The following is a 12,854-nucleotide window of genomic DNA, read 5'->3' as shown; positions in this document are numbered from 1 at the left end:
GAATATGTGGGGAATTGAGGGATATGGACATTGTGTTGTCCGAGGGGATTAGTGTGTCAGACACACACATGAATGTGTGGTAATGGAGGGATATGGACATTGTGTAGACATAGGGGATGAGAGTGTCTGATACACACATGAATGTGTGGGGAATGGAGGGAAATGGTCATTGTTTAGACAGAGGGGATTAGTGTGTCTGACACACACATGAATGTGTGGGGAATGGATGGATATGGACATTGTGTAGACAGAGGGGAATAGTGTGTCAGACACACGCATGAATGTGTGGGAATGGAGGGATATGGACATTGTGTAGACAAAGGGGATTAGTCTGGTAGACACACATGTATGTGTGGGAATGGAGGGATATGGACATTCTGTAGACCGAGGGGATGAGTGCGTTAGGTACACACATGAATATGTGGGGAATTGAGGGATATGGACATTGTGTAGACCGAGGGGATTAGTGTGTCAGATACACACATGAATGTGTAGGGAATGGAGGGATATGGTCATTGTTTAGACAGATGGGATTAGTGTGTCAGACACACTCATGGATGTGTGGGAATGGAGGGATATGAACATTGTGTAGACAGAGGGGATTAATGTGTCAGACATACACATGAATGTGTGAGGAATGGAGGGATATGGACATTGTGTAGACAAAGGGGATTAGTGTGTCAGACACATAGATGAATGTGTGGGAATGCAGGGATATGGACATTGTGTAGACAGAGGGGATTAGTGTGTCAGACACACACGTGAATGTGTGGGGAATGGAGGGATATGGACATTCTGTAGACCAAGGGGATGAGTACGTTAGATACACACATGAATATGTGGGGAATTGAGGGATATGGACATTGTGTGGACAGAGGGGATTAGTGTGTCTGACACACACATGAATGAGTGGGAATGGAGGGATATGGACATTGTGTGGACAGAGGGGATTAGTGTGTCAGACACAAATGAATGTGTGGGAATGGAGGGATACGGTCATTGTGTAGACAGAGGGGATTAGTGTGTCAGTCACACACATGAATGTGTGGGGAATGGAGGGATATGGACATTGTTTTGACAGAGGGGATTAGTGTGTCAGACACACACATGAATGAGTGGGAATGGAGGGATATGGACATTGTGTGGACAGAGGTGATTAGTGTGTCAGACACAAATGAATGTGTGGGAATGGAGGGATACGGACATTGTGTAGACAGAGGGGATTAGTGTGTCAGACACACACATGAATGTGTGGGGAATGGAGGGATGTGGACATTGTGTAGACAGAGGGGATTAGTGGGTCAGACACATGAATGTGTTGGGAATGACCGGATACGGACATTGAGTAAACAGAGGGGATTATTGTGTCAGGCGCATGAATGTGTGGGGAATGGAGGAATAAGGATATTGTGTAGACAGAGGTGATTAGTGTGTCAGACACATGAATGTGTGGGGAATGGAGGGATATGAACATTGTGTAAACAGAGGGGATTAGTGTGTCAGACACACACATGAATGTGTGGGGAATGGAGGGATATGGTCATTGTGTAGACAGAGCAGATGAGTGTGGTTAGACACACACATGAATCTGTGGGGAAAAGAGTGATATGGACATTGTGTAGACAGAGGGGATTAGTGTGTCAGATACACACATGAATGTGTGGGGAATGGAGGGATATGGTCATTGTTTATACAGATGGGATTAGTGTGTCAGACACACTCATGAATGTGTGGGAATGGAAGGATATGGACATTGTGTAGACAGAGGGGATTAATGTGTCAGACACAGACATGAATGTGTGAGGAATGGAGGGATATGGACATTGTGTAGACAGAGGGGATCAGTGTGTTAGACACATGAATGTGTCAGGAATGGAAGGATATGGACATTGTATAGACAAAGGGGATTAGTGTGTTAGACACACACATGAATGTGCGGGGATGGAGGGATATGGACATTGTGTAGACAGAGTGGAATATTGTGTCGGACACATGAATGTGTGGGGAATGACGGGAAACGGACATTGTGTAGACAAAGGGGATTAGTGTGTTAGACACACACATGAATGTGCGGGGATGGAGGGATATGGACGTTGTGTAGACAGAGTGGATTATTGTGTCAGACACATGAATGTGTGGGGAATGACGGGAAACGGACATTGTGTAGACAGAGGGGATTAGTGTGTCAGACACATAGATGAATGTGTGGGAATGGAGGGATATGGACATTGTGTAGACAGAGGGGATTAGTGTGTCAGACACACACGTGAATGTGTGGGGAATGGAGGGATATGGACATTCTGTAGACCGAGGGGATGAGTACGTTAGATACACACATGAATATGTGGGGAATTGAGGGATATGGACATTGTGTGGACAGAGGGGATTAGTGTGTCTGACACACACATGAATGAGTGGGAATGGAGGGATATGTACATTGTGTGGACAGAGGGGATTAGTGTGTCAGACACAAATGAATGTGTGGGAATGGAGGGATACGGTCATTGTGTAGACAGAGGGGATTAGTGTGTCAGACACACACATGAATGTGTGGGGAATGGAGGGATATGGACATTGTTTTGACAGAGGAGATTAGTGTGTCAGACACACACATGAATGAGTGGGAATGGAGGGATATGGACATTGTGTGGACAGAGGGGATTAGTGTGTCAGACACAAATGAATGTGTAAGAATGGAGGGATACGGACATTGTGTAGACAGAGGGGATTAGTGTGTCAGACACACACATGAATGTGTGGGGAATGGAGGGATGTGGACATTGTGTAGACAGAGGGGATTAGTGGGTCAGACACATGAATGTGTTGGGAATGACCGGATACGGACATTGAGTAAACAAAGGGGATTATTGTGTCAGGCGCATGAATGTGTGGGGAATGGAGGAATAAGGATATTGTGTAGACAGAGGTGATTAGTGTGTCAGACACATGAATGTGTGGGGAATGGAGGGATATGAACATTGTGTAAACAGAGGGGATTAGTGTGTCAGACACACACATGAATGTGTGGGGAATGGAGGGATATGGACATTGTGTAGACAGAGGGGATTAGTGTGTCAGACACACGCATGAATCTGTGGGGAATGGAGTGATATGGACATTGTGTAGACAGAGGGGATTAGTGTGTCAGACACACGCATGAATCTGTGGGGAATGGAGTGATATGGACATTGTGTAGACAGAGGGGATTAGTGTGTCAGATACACACATGAATGTGTGGGGAATGGAGGGATATGGTCATTGTTTATACAGATGGGATTAGTGTGTCAGACACACTCATGAATGTGTGGGAATGGAAGGATATGGACATTGTGTAGACAGAGGGGATTAATGTGTCTGACACACACATGAATGTGTGGGAATGGAGGGATATGGACATTGTGTAGACAGAGGGGTTTAGTGTGCCAGTCACTTATATGAATGTGTGGGGAATGGAGGGATATGGTCATTCTGTAGACAGAGGGGATTAGTGTGTCAGACACACACATGAATTTGTGGGAATGGAGGGATATGGACATTGTGTACACAGCGGGGATGAGTGCATTAGACACACCATGAATATGTAGGGAATTGAGGGATATGGGCATTGTGTAGACCGTGGGGATTAATGTGTCAGACACACACTTGAATGTGTGGGGAATGGATGGATATGGACATTGTGTAAACAGAGGGGATTAGTGTGTCAGTCATATGAATGTGTGGGGAATGGAGGGATATGGACATTGTGTAGACAGAGGGGAATAGTGTGTCAGACACACGCATGAATGTGTGGGAATGGAGGGATATGGACATTGTGTAGACAGAGTGGATTATTGTGTCAGACACATGAATGTGTGGGGAATGACGGGAAACGGACATTGTGTAGACAGAGGGGATTAGTGTGTCAGACACACAGATGAATGTGTGGGAATGGAGGGATATGGACATTCTGTAGACCGAGGGGATGAGTGCATTAGATACACACATGAATATGTGGGGAATTGAGGGATATGGACATTGTGTAGTCCGAGGGGATTAGTGTGTCAGACACACACATGAATGTGTGGTAATGGAGGGATATGGACATTGTGTAGACATAGGGGATGAGAGTGTCTGATACACACATGAATGTGTGGGGAATGGAGGAAAATGGTCATTGTTTAGACAGAGGGGATTAGTGTGTCTGACACACACATGAATGTGTGGGGAATGGATGGATATGGACATTGTGTAGACAGAGGGGAATAGTGTGTCAGACACACGCATGAATGTGTGGGAATGGAGGGATATGGACATTGTGTAGACAAAGGGGATTAGTCTGGTAGACACACATGTATGTGTGGGAATGGAGGGATATGGACATTCTGTAGACCGAGGGGATGAGTGCGTTAGGTACACACATGAATATGTGGGGAATTGAGGGATATGGACATTGTGTAGACCGAGGGGATTAGTGTGTCAGATACACACATGAATGTGTAGGGAATGGAGGGATATGGTCATTGTTTAGACAGATGGGATTAGTGTGTCAGACACACTCATGGATGTGTGGGAATGGAGGGATATGAACATTGTGTAGACAGAGGGGATTAATGTGTCAGACATACACATGAATGTGTGAGGAATGGAGGGATATGGACATTGTGTAGACAAAGGGGATTAGTGTGTCAGACACATAGATGATTGTGTGGGAATGCAGGGATATGGACATTGTGTAGACAGAGGGGATTAGTGTGTCAGACACACACGTGAATGTGTGGGGAATGGAGGGATATGGACATTCTGTAGACCAAGGGGATGAGTACGTTAGATTCACACATGAATATGTGGGGAATTGAGGGATATGGACATTGTGTGGACAGAGGGGATTAGTGTGTCTGACACACACATGAATGAGTGGGAATGGAGGGATATGGACATTGTGTGGACAGAGGGGATTAGTGTGTCAGACACAAATGAATGTGTGGGAATGGAGGGATACGGTCATTATGTAGACAGAGGGGATTAGTGTGTCAGACACACACATGAATGTGTGGGGAATGGAGGGATATGGACATTGTTTTGACAGAGGGGATTAGTGTGTCAGACACACACATGAATGAGTGGGAATGGAGGGATATGGACATTGTGTGGACAGAGGGGATTAGTGTGTCAGACACAAATGAATGTGTGGGAATGGAGGGATACGGACATTGTGTAGACAGAGGGGATTAGTGTGTCAGACACACACATGAATGTGTGGGGAATGGAGGGATGTGGACATTGTGTAGACAGAGGGGATTAGTGGGTCAGACACATGAATGTGTTGGGAATGACCGGATACGGACATTGAGTAAACAGAGGGGATTATTGTGTCAGGCGCATGAATGTGTGGGGAATGGAGGAATAAGGATATTGTGTAGACAGAGGTGATTAGTGTGTCAGACACATGAATGTGTGGGGAATGGAGGGATATGAACATTGTGTAAACAGAGGGGATTAGTGTGTCAGACACACACATGAATGTGTGGGGAATGGAGGGATATGGTCATTGTGTAGACAGAGCAGATGAGTGTGGTTAGACACACACATGAATCTGTGGGGAAAAGAGTGATATGGACATTGTGTAGACAGAGGGGATTAGTGTTTCAGATACACACATGAATGTGTGGGGAATGGAGGGATATCGTCATTGTTTATACAGATGGGATTAGTGTGTCAGACACACTCATGAATGTGTGGGAATGGAAGGATATGGACATTGTGTAGACAGAGGGGATTAATGTGTCAGACACAGACATGAATGTGTGAGGAATGGAGGGATATGGACATTGTGTAGACAGAGGGGATCAGTGTGTTAGACACATGAATGTGTCAGGAATGGAAGGATATGGACATTGTATAGACAAAGGGGATTAGTGTGTTAGACACACACATGAATGTGCGGGGATGGAGGGATATGGACATTGTGTAGACAGAGTGGATTATTGTGTCAGACACATGAATGTGTGGGGAATGACGGGAAACGGACATTGTGTAGACAAAGGGGATTAGTGTGTTAGACACACACATGAATGTGCGGGGATGGAGGGATATGGACATTGTGTAGACAGAGTGGATTATTGTGTCAGACACATGAATGTGTGGGGAATGACGGGAAACGGACATTGTGTAGACAGAGGGGATTAGTGTGTCAGACACATAGATGAATGTGTGGGAATGGAGGGATATGGACATTGTGTAGACAGAGGGTATTAGTGTGTCAGACACACACGTGAATGTGTGGGGAATGGAGCGATATGGACATTCTGTAGACCGAGGGGATGAGTACGTTAGATACACACATGAATATGTGGGGAATTGAGGGATATGGACATTGTGTGGACAGAGGGGATTAGTGTGTCTGACACACACATGAATGAGTGGGAATGGAGGGATATGTACATTGTGTGGACAGAGGGGATTAGTGTGTCAGACACAAATGAATGTGTGGGAATGGAGGGATACGGTCATTGTGTAGACAGAGGGGATTAGTGTGTCAGACACACACATGAATGTGTGGGGAATGGAGGGATATGGACATTGTTTTGACAGAGGGGATTAGTGTGTCAGACACACACATGAATGAGTGGGAATGGAGGGATATGGACATTGTGTGGACAGAGGGGATTAGTGTGTCAGACACAAATGAATGTGTAAGAATGGAGGGATACGGACATTGTGTAGACAGAGGGGATTAGTGTGTCAGACACACACATGAATGTGTGGGGAATGGAGGGATGTGGACATTGTGTAGACAGAGGGGATTAGTGTGTCAGACACATGAATGTGCGAGGAATGGAGCGATATGGACATTGTGTAGACAGAGGGGATTAGTGGGTCAGACACATGAATGTGTTGGGAATGACCGGATACGGACATTGAGTAAACAGAGGGGATTATTGTGTCAGGCGCATGAATGTGTGGGGAATGGAGGAATAAGGATATTGTGTAGACAGAGGTGATTAGTGTGTCAGACACATGAATGTGTGGGGAATGGAGGGATATGAACATTGTGTAAACAGAGGGGATTAGTGTGTCTGACACACGCTTGAATGTGTGGGGAATGGAGGGATATGGTCATTGTGTAGACAGAGCAGATGAGTGTGGTTAGACACACACATGAATCTGTGGGGAAAAGAGTGATATGGACATTGTGTAGACAGAGGGGATTAGTGTGTCAGATACACACATGAATGTGTGGGGAATGGAGGGATATGGTCATTGTTTATACAGATGGGATTAGTGTGTCAGACACACTCATGAATGTGTGGGAATGGAAGGATATGGACATTGTGTAGACAGAGGGGATTAATGTGTCAGACACAGACATGAATGTGTGAGGAATGGAGGGATATGGACATTGTGTAGACAGAGGGGATCAGTGTGTTAGACACATCAATGTGTCAGGAATGGAAGGATATGGACATTGTATAGACAAAGGGGATTAGTGTGTTAGACACGCACATGAATGTGTGGGGATGGAGGGATATGGACATTGTGTAGGCAGAGTGGATTATTGTGTCAGACACATGAATGTGTGGGGAATGGAGGGATATGGACATTGTGTAGACAAAGTGGATTAGTGTGTTAGATACACATGATGGAGGGATATGGACATTGTGTAGACAGAGGGGATAGTGTGTCTGACACACACATGAATGCGTGGGGAATGGAGCGATATGCACATTGTGTGGACAGAGGAAATTACTGTGTCAGTCACATGAATCTGTGAGGAATGGAAGGATATGGACATTGTGTAGATAAAGGGGATTAGTGTGCTAGACACACATGAATGTGTGGGGAATGGAGGGATATGGTCATTGTGTAGACAGAGTGGATTAGTGAGTCAGGCACACACATGAATGTGTGGGGAATGGAGGGATATGGACATTGTGTAGACAGAGGGGACTAGTGTGTTAGACACACACATGAATGAGTGGGAATGGAGGGATATGGACATTGTGTACACAGAGGGGATGAGTGCGTTAGACACACACATGAATATGTAGGGAATTGAGGGATATGGGCATTGTGTAGACCGTGGGGATTAATGTGTCAGACACACACACGAATCTGTGGGGAATGAATGGATATGGACATTGCGTAGACAGAGGGGATTAGTGTGTCAGACACACACGTGAATGTGTGGGAATGGAGGGATATGGACATTGTGTAGACAGAGGGGATTAGTGAGTCAGGCACACACATGAATGTGTGGGAATGGAGGGATATGGACATTGTGTAGACAGAGGGGATTAGTGTGTCAGGCAGATGAATGTGTGGGGAATGAAGGGATATGGACATTGTGTAGACAGAGTGGATTAGTGTGTCAAACACATGAATGTGTGGGAAAGCTAGGGATACGGACATTGTGTAAACAGAGGGGATTAGTGTGTCAGTCACATGAATGTGTGGGGAATGGAGGGATACGGATATTGTGTAGACAGAGGGGATTAGTGTTACAGACACATTAGTGTGTGAGGAATGGAGCGATATGGACATTGTGTAGACAAAGGGGATTAGTGTGGTAGACACACATGAATGTGTGGGGAATGGAGGGATATGGTCATTGTGTAGACAGAGGGGATTCATGTGTCAGACACACACGTGAATGTGTGGGGAATGGAGGGATATGGACATTCTGTAGACCGAGGGGATGAGTACGTTAGATACAGACATGAATATGTGGGGAATTGAGGGATATGGACATTGTGTGGACAGAGGGGATTAGTGTGTCTGACACACACATGAATGAGTGGGAATGGAGGGATATGTACATTGTGTGGACAGAGGGGATTAGTGTGTCAGACACAAATGAATGTGTGGGAATGGAGGGATACGGTCATTGTGTAGACAGAGGGGATTAGTGTGTCAGACACACACATGAATGTGTGGGGAATGGAGGGATATGGACATTGTTTTGACAGAGGGGATTAGTGTGTCAGACACACACATGAATGAGTGGGAATGGAGGGATATGGACATTGTGTGGACAGAGGGGATTAGTGTGTCAGACACAAATGAATGTGTGAGAATGGAGGGATACGGACATTGTGTAGACAGAGGGGATTAGTGTGTCAGACACACACATGAATGTGTGGGGAATGGAGGGATGTGGACATTGTGTAGACAGAGGGGATTAGTGTGTCAGACACATGAATGTGCGAGGAATGGAGCGATATGGACATTGTGTAGACAGAGGGGATTAGTGGGTCAGACACATGAATGTGTTGGGAATGACCGGATACGGACATTGAGTAAACAGAGGGGATTATTGTGTCAGGCGCATGAATGTGTGGGGAATGGAGGAATAAGAATATTGTGTAGACAGAGGTGATTAGTGTGTCAGACACATGAATGTGTGGGGAATGGAGGGATATGAACATTGTGTAAACAGAGGGGATTAGTGTGTCAGACACACACATGAATGTGTGGGGAATGGAGGGATATGGTCATTGTGTAGACAGAGCAGATGAGTGTGGTTAGACACACACATGAATCTGTGGGGAAAAGAGTGATATGGACATTGTGTAGACAGAGGGGATTAGTGTGTCAGATACACACATGAATGTGTGGGGAATGGAGGGATATGGTCATTGTTTATACAGATGGGATTAGTGTGTCAGACACACTCATGAATGTGTGGGAATGGAAGGATATGGACATTGTGTAGACAGAGGGGATTAATGTGTCAGACACAGACATGAATGTGTGAGGAATGGAGGGATATGGACATTGTGTAGACAGAGGGGATCAGTGTGTTAGACACATGAATGTGTCAGGAATGGAAGGATATGGACATTGTATAGACAAAGGGGATTAGTGTGTTAGACACACACATGAATGTGTGGGGATGGAGTTATATGGACATTGTGTAGGCAGAGTGGATTATTGTGTCAGACACATGAATGTGTGGGGAATGGAGGGATATGGACATTGTGTAGACAAAGTGGATTAGTGTGTTAGATACACATGATGGGGGGATATGGACATTGTGTAGACAGAGGGGATAGTGTGTCTGACACACACATGAATGCGTGGGGAATGGAGCGATATGGACATTGTGTGGACAGAGGAAATTACTGTGTCAGTCACATGAATGTGTGAGGAATGGAAGGATATGGACATTGTGTAGATAAAGGGGATTAGTGTGCTAGACACACATGAATGTGTGGGGAATGGAGGGATATGGTCATTGTGTAGACAGAGTGGATTAGTGAGTCAGGCACACACATGAATGTGTGGGGAATGGAGGGATATGGACATTGTGTAGACAGAGGGGACTAGTGTGTTAGACACACACATGAATGAGTGGGAATGGAGGGATATGGACATTGTGTACACAGAGGGGATGAGTGCGTTAGACACACACATGAATATGTAGGGAATTGAGGGATATGGGCATTGTGTAGACCGTGGGGATTAATGTGTCAGACACACACACGAATGTGTGGGGAATGAATGGATATGGACATTGTGTAGACAGAGGGGATTAGTGTGTCAGGCACACACATGAATGTGTGGGAATGGAGGGATATGGACATTGTGTAGACAGAGGGGATTAGTGTGTCAGGCAGATGAATGTGTGGGGAATGAAGGGATATGGACATTGTGTAGACAGAGTGGATTAGTGTGTCAGGCACATGAATGTGTGGGGAATGAAGGGATATGGACATTGTGTAGACAGAGTGGATTAGTGTGTCAAACACATGAATGTGTGGGAAAGCTAGGGATACGGACATTGTGTAAACAGAGGGGATTAGTGTGTCAGTCACATGAATGTGTGGGGAATGGAGGGATACGGATATTGTGTAGACAGAGGGGATTAGTGTTACAGACACATTAGTGTGTGAGGAATGGAGCGATATGGACATTGTGTAGACAAAGGGGATTAGTGTGGTAGACACACATGAATGTGTGGGGAATGGAGGGATATGGTCATTGTGTAGACAGAGGGGATTCATGTGTTAGACACACACATGAATGTCTGGGAATGGAGGGATACGGACATTGTGAAGACAGAGGGGATTAGTGTGTCAGACACACACATCAATGTGTGGGGAATGGAGGGATATGGTCATTGTTTTGACAGAGGGGAGTAGTGTGTCAGACACACACATGAATGAGTGGGAATGGAGTGATATGGACATTGTGTGGACAGAGGGGATTAGTGTGTCAGACACAAATGAATGTGTGGGAATGGAGGGATACGGACATTGTGTAGACAGAGGGGACTAGTGTGTCAGACACACACATGAATGTGTGGGGAATGAAGGGATATGGACATTGTGTAGACAGAGTGGATTAGTGTGTCAAACACATGAATGTGTGGGAAAGCTAGGGATACGGACATTGTGTAAACAGAGGGGATTAGTGTGTCAGTCACATGATTGTGTGGGGAATGGAGGGATACGGTTATTGTGTAGACAGAGGGGATTAGTGTTACAGACACATTAGTGTGTGAGGAATGGAGCGATATGGACATTGTGTAGACAAAGGGGATTAGTGTGGTAGACACACATGAATGTGTGGGGAATGGAGGGATATGGTCATTGTGTAGACAGAGGGGATTCATGTGTTAGACACACACATGAATGTCTGGGAATGGAGGGATACGGACATTGTGAAGACAGAGGGGATTAGTGTGTCAGACACACACATGAATGTGTGGGGAATGGAGGGATATGGTCATTGTTTTGACAGAGGGGAGTAGTGTGTCAGACACACACATGAATGAGTGGGAATGGAGTGATATGGACATTGTGTGGACAGAGGGGATTAGTGTGTCAGACACAAATGAATGTGTGGGAATGGAGGGATACGCACATTGTGTAGACAGAGGGGATTAGTGTGTTAGACACACACATGAATGTGCGGGGATGGAGGGATATGGACATTGTGTAGACAGAGTGGATTATTGTGTCAGACACATGAATGTGTGGGGAATGACGGGAAACGGACATTGTGTAGACAAAGGGGATTAGTGTGTTAGACACACACATGAATGTGCGGGGATGGAGGGATATGGATATTGTGTAGACAGAGTGGATTATTGTGTCAGACACATGAATGTGTGGGGAATGACGGGAAACGGACATTGTGTAGACAGAGGGGATTAGTGTGTCAGACACATAGATGAATGTGTGGGAATGGAGGGATATGGACATTGTGTAGACAGAGGGGATTAGTGTGTCAGACACACACGTGAATGTGTGGGGAATGGAGGGATATGGACATTCTGTAGACCGAGGGGATGAGTACGTTAGATACACACATGAATATGTGGGGAATTGAGGGATATGGACATTGTGTGGACAGAGGGGATTAGTGTGTCTGACACACACATGAATGAGTGGGAATGGAGGGATATGGACATTGTGTGGACAGAGGGGATTAGTGTGTCAGACACAAATGAATGTGTGGGAATGGAGGGATACGGTCATTGTGTAGACAGAGGGGATTAGTGTGTCAGACACACACATGAATGTGTGGGGAATGGAGGGATATGGACATTGTTTTGACAGAGGGGATTAGTGTGTCAGACACACACATGAATGAGTGGGAATGGAGGGATATGGACATTGTGTGGACAGAGGGGATTAGTGTGTCAGACACAAATGAATGTGTGGGAATGGAGGGATACGGACATTGTGTAGACAGAGGGGATTAGTGTGTCAGACACACACATGAATGTGTGGGGAATGGAGGGATGTGGACATTGTGTAGACAGAGGGGATTAGTGTGTCAGACACATGCATGTGCGAGGAATGGAGCGATATGGACATTGTGTAGACAGAGGGGATTAGTGGGTCAGACACATGAATGTGTTGGGAATG

Source organism: Mobula birostris, chromosome 8, assembly GCF_030028105.1.
Source record: "Mobula birostris isolate sMobBir1 chromosome 8, sMobBir1.hap1, whole genome shotgun sequence".
In the NCBI taxonomy this organism is placed as follows: Eukaryota; Metazoa; Chordata; class Chondrichthyes; order Myliobatiformes; family Myliobatidae; genus Mobula; species Mobula birostris.
The sequence above is the reverse complement of the archived record's forward strand: the minus strand, read 5'-3'. Positions refer to the sequence as shown.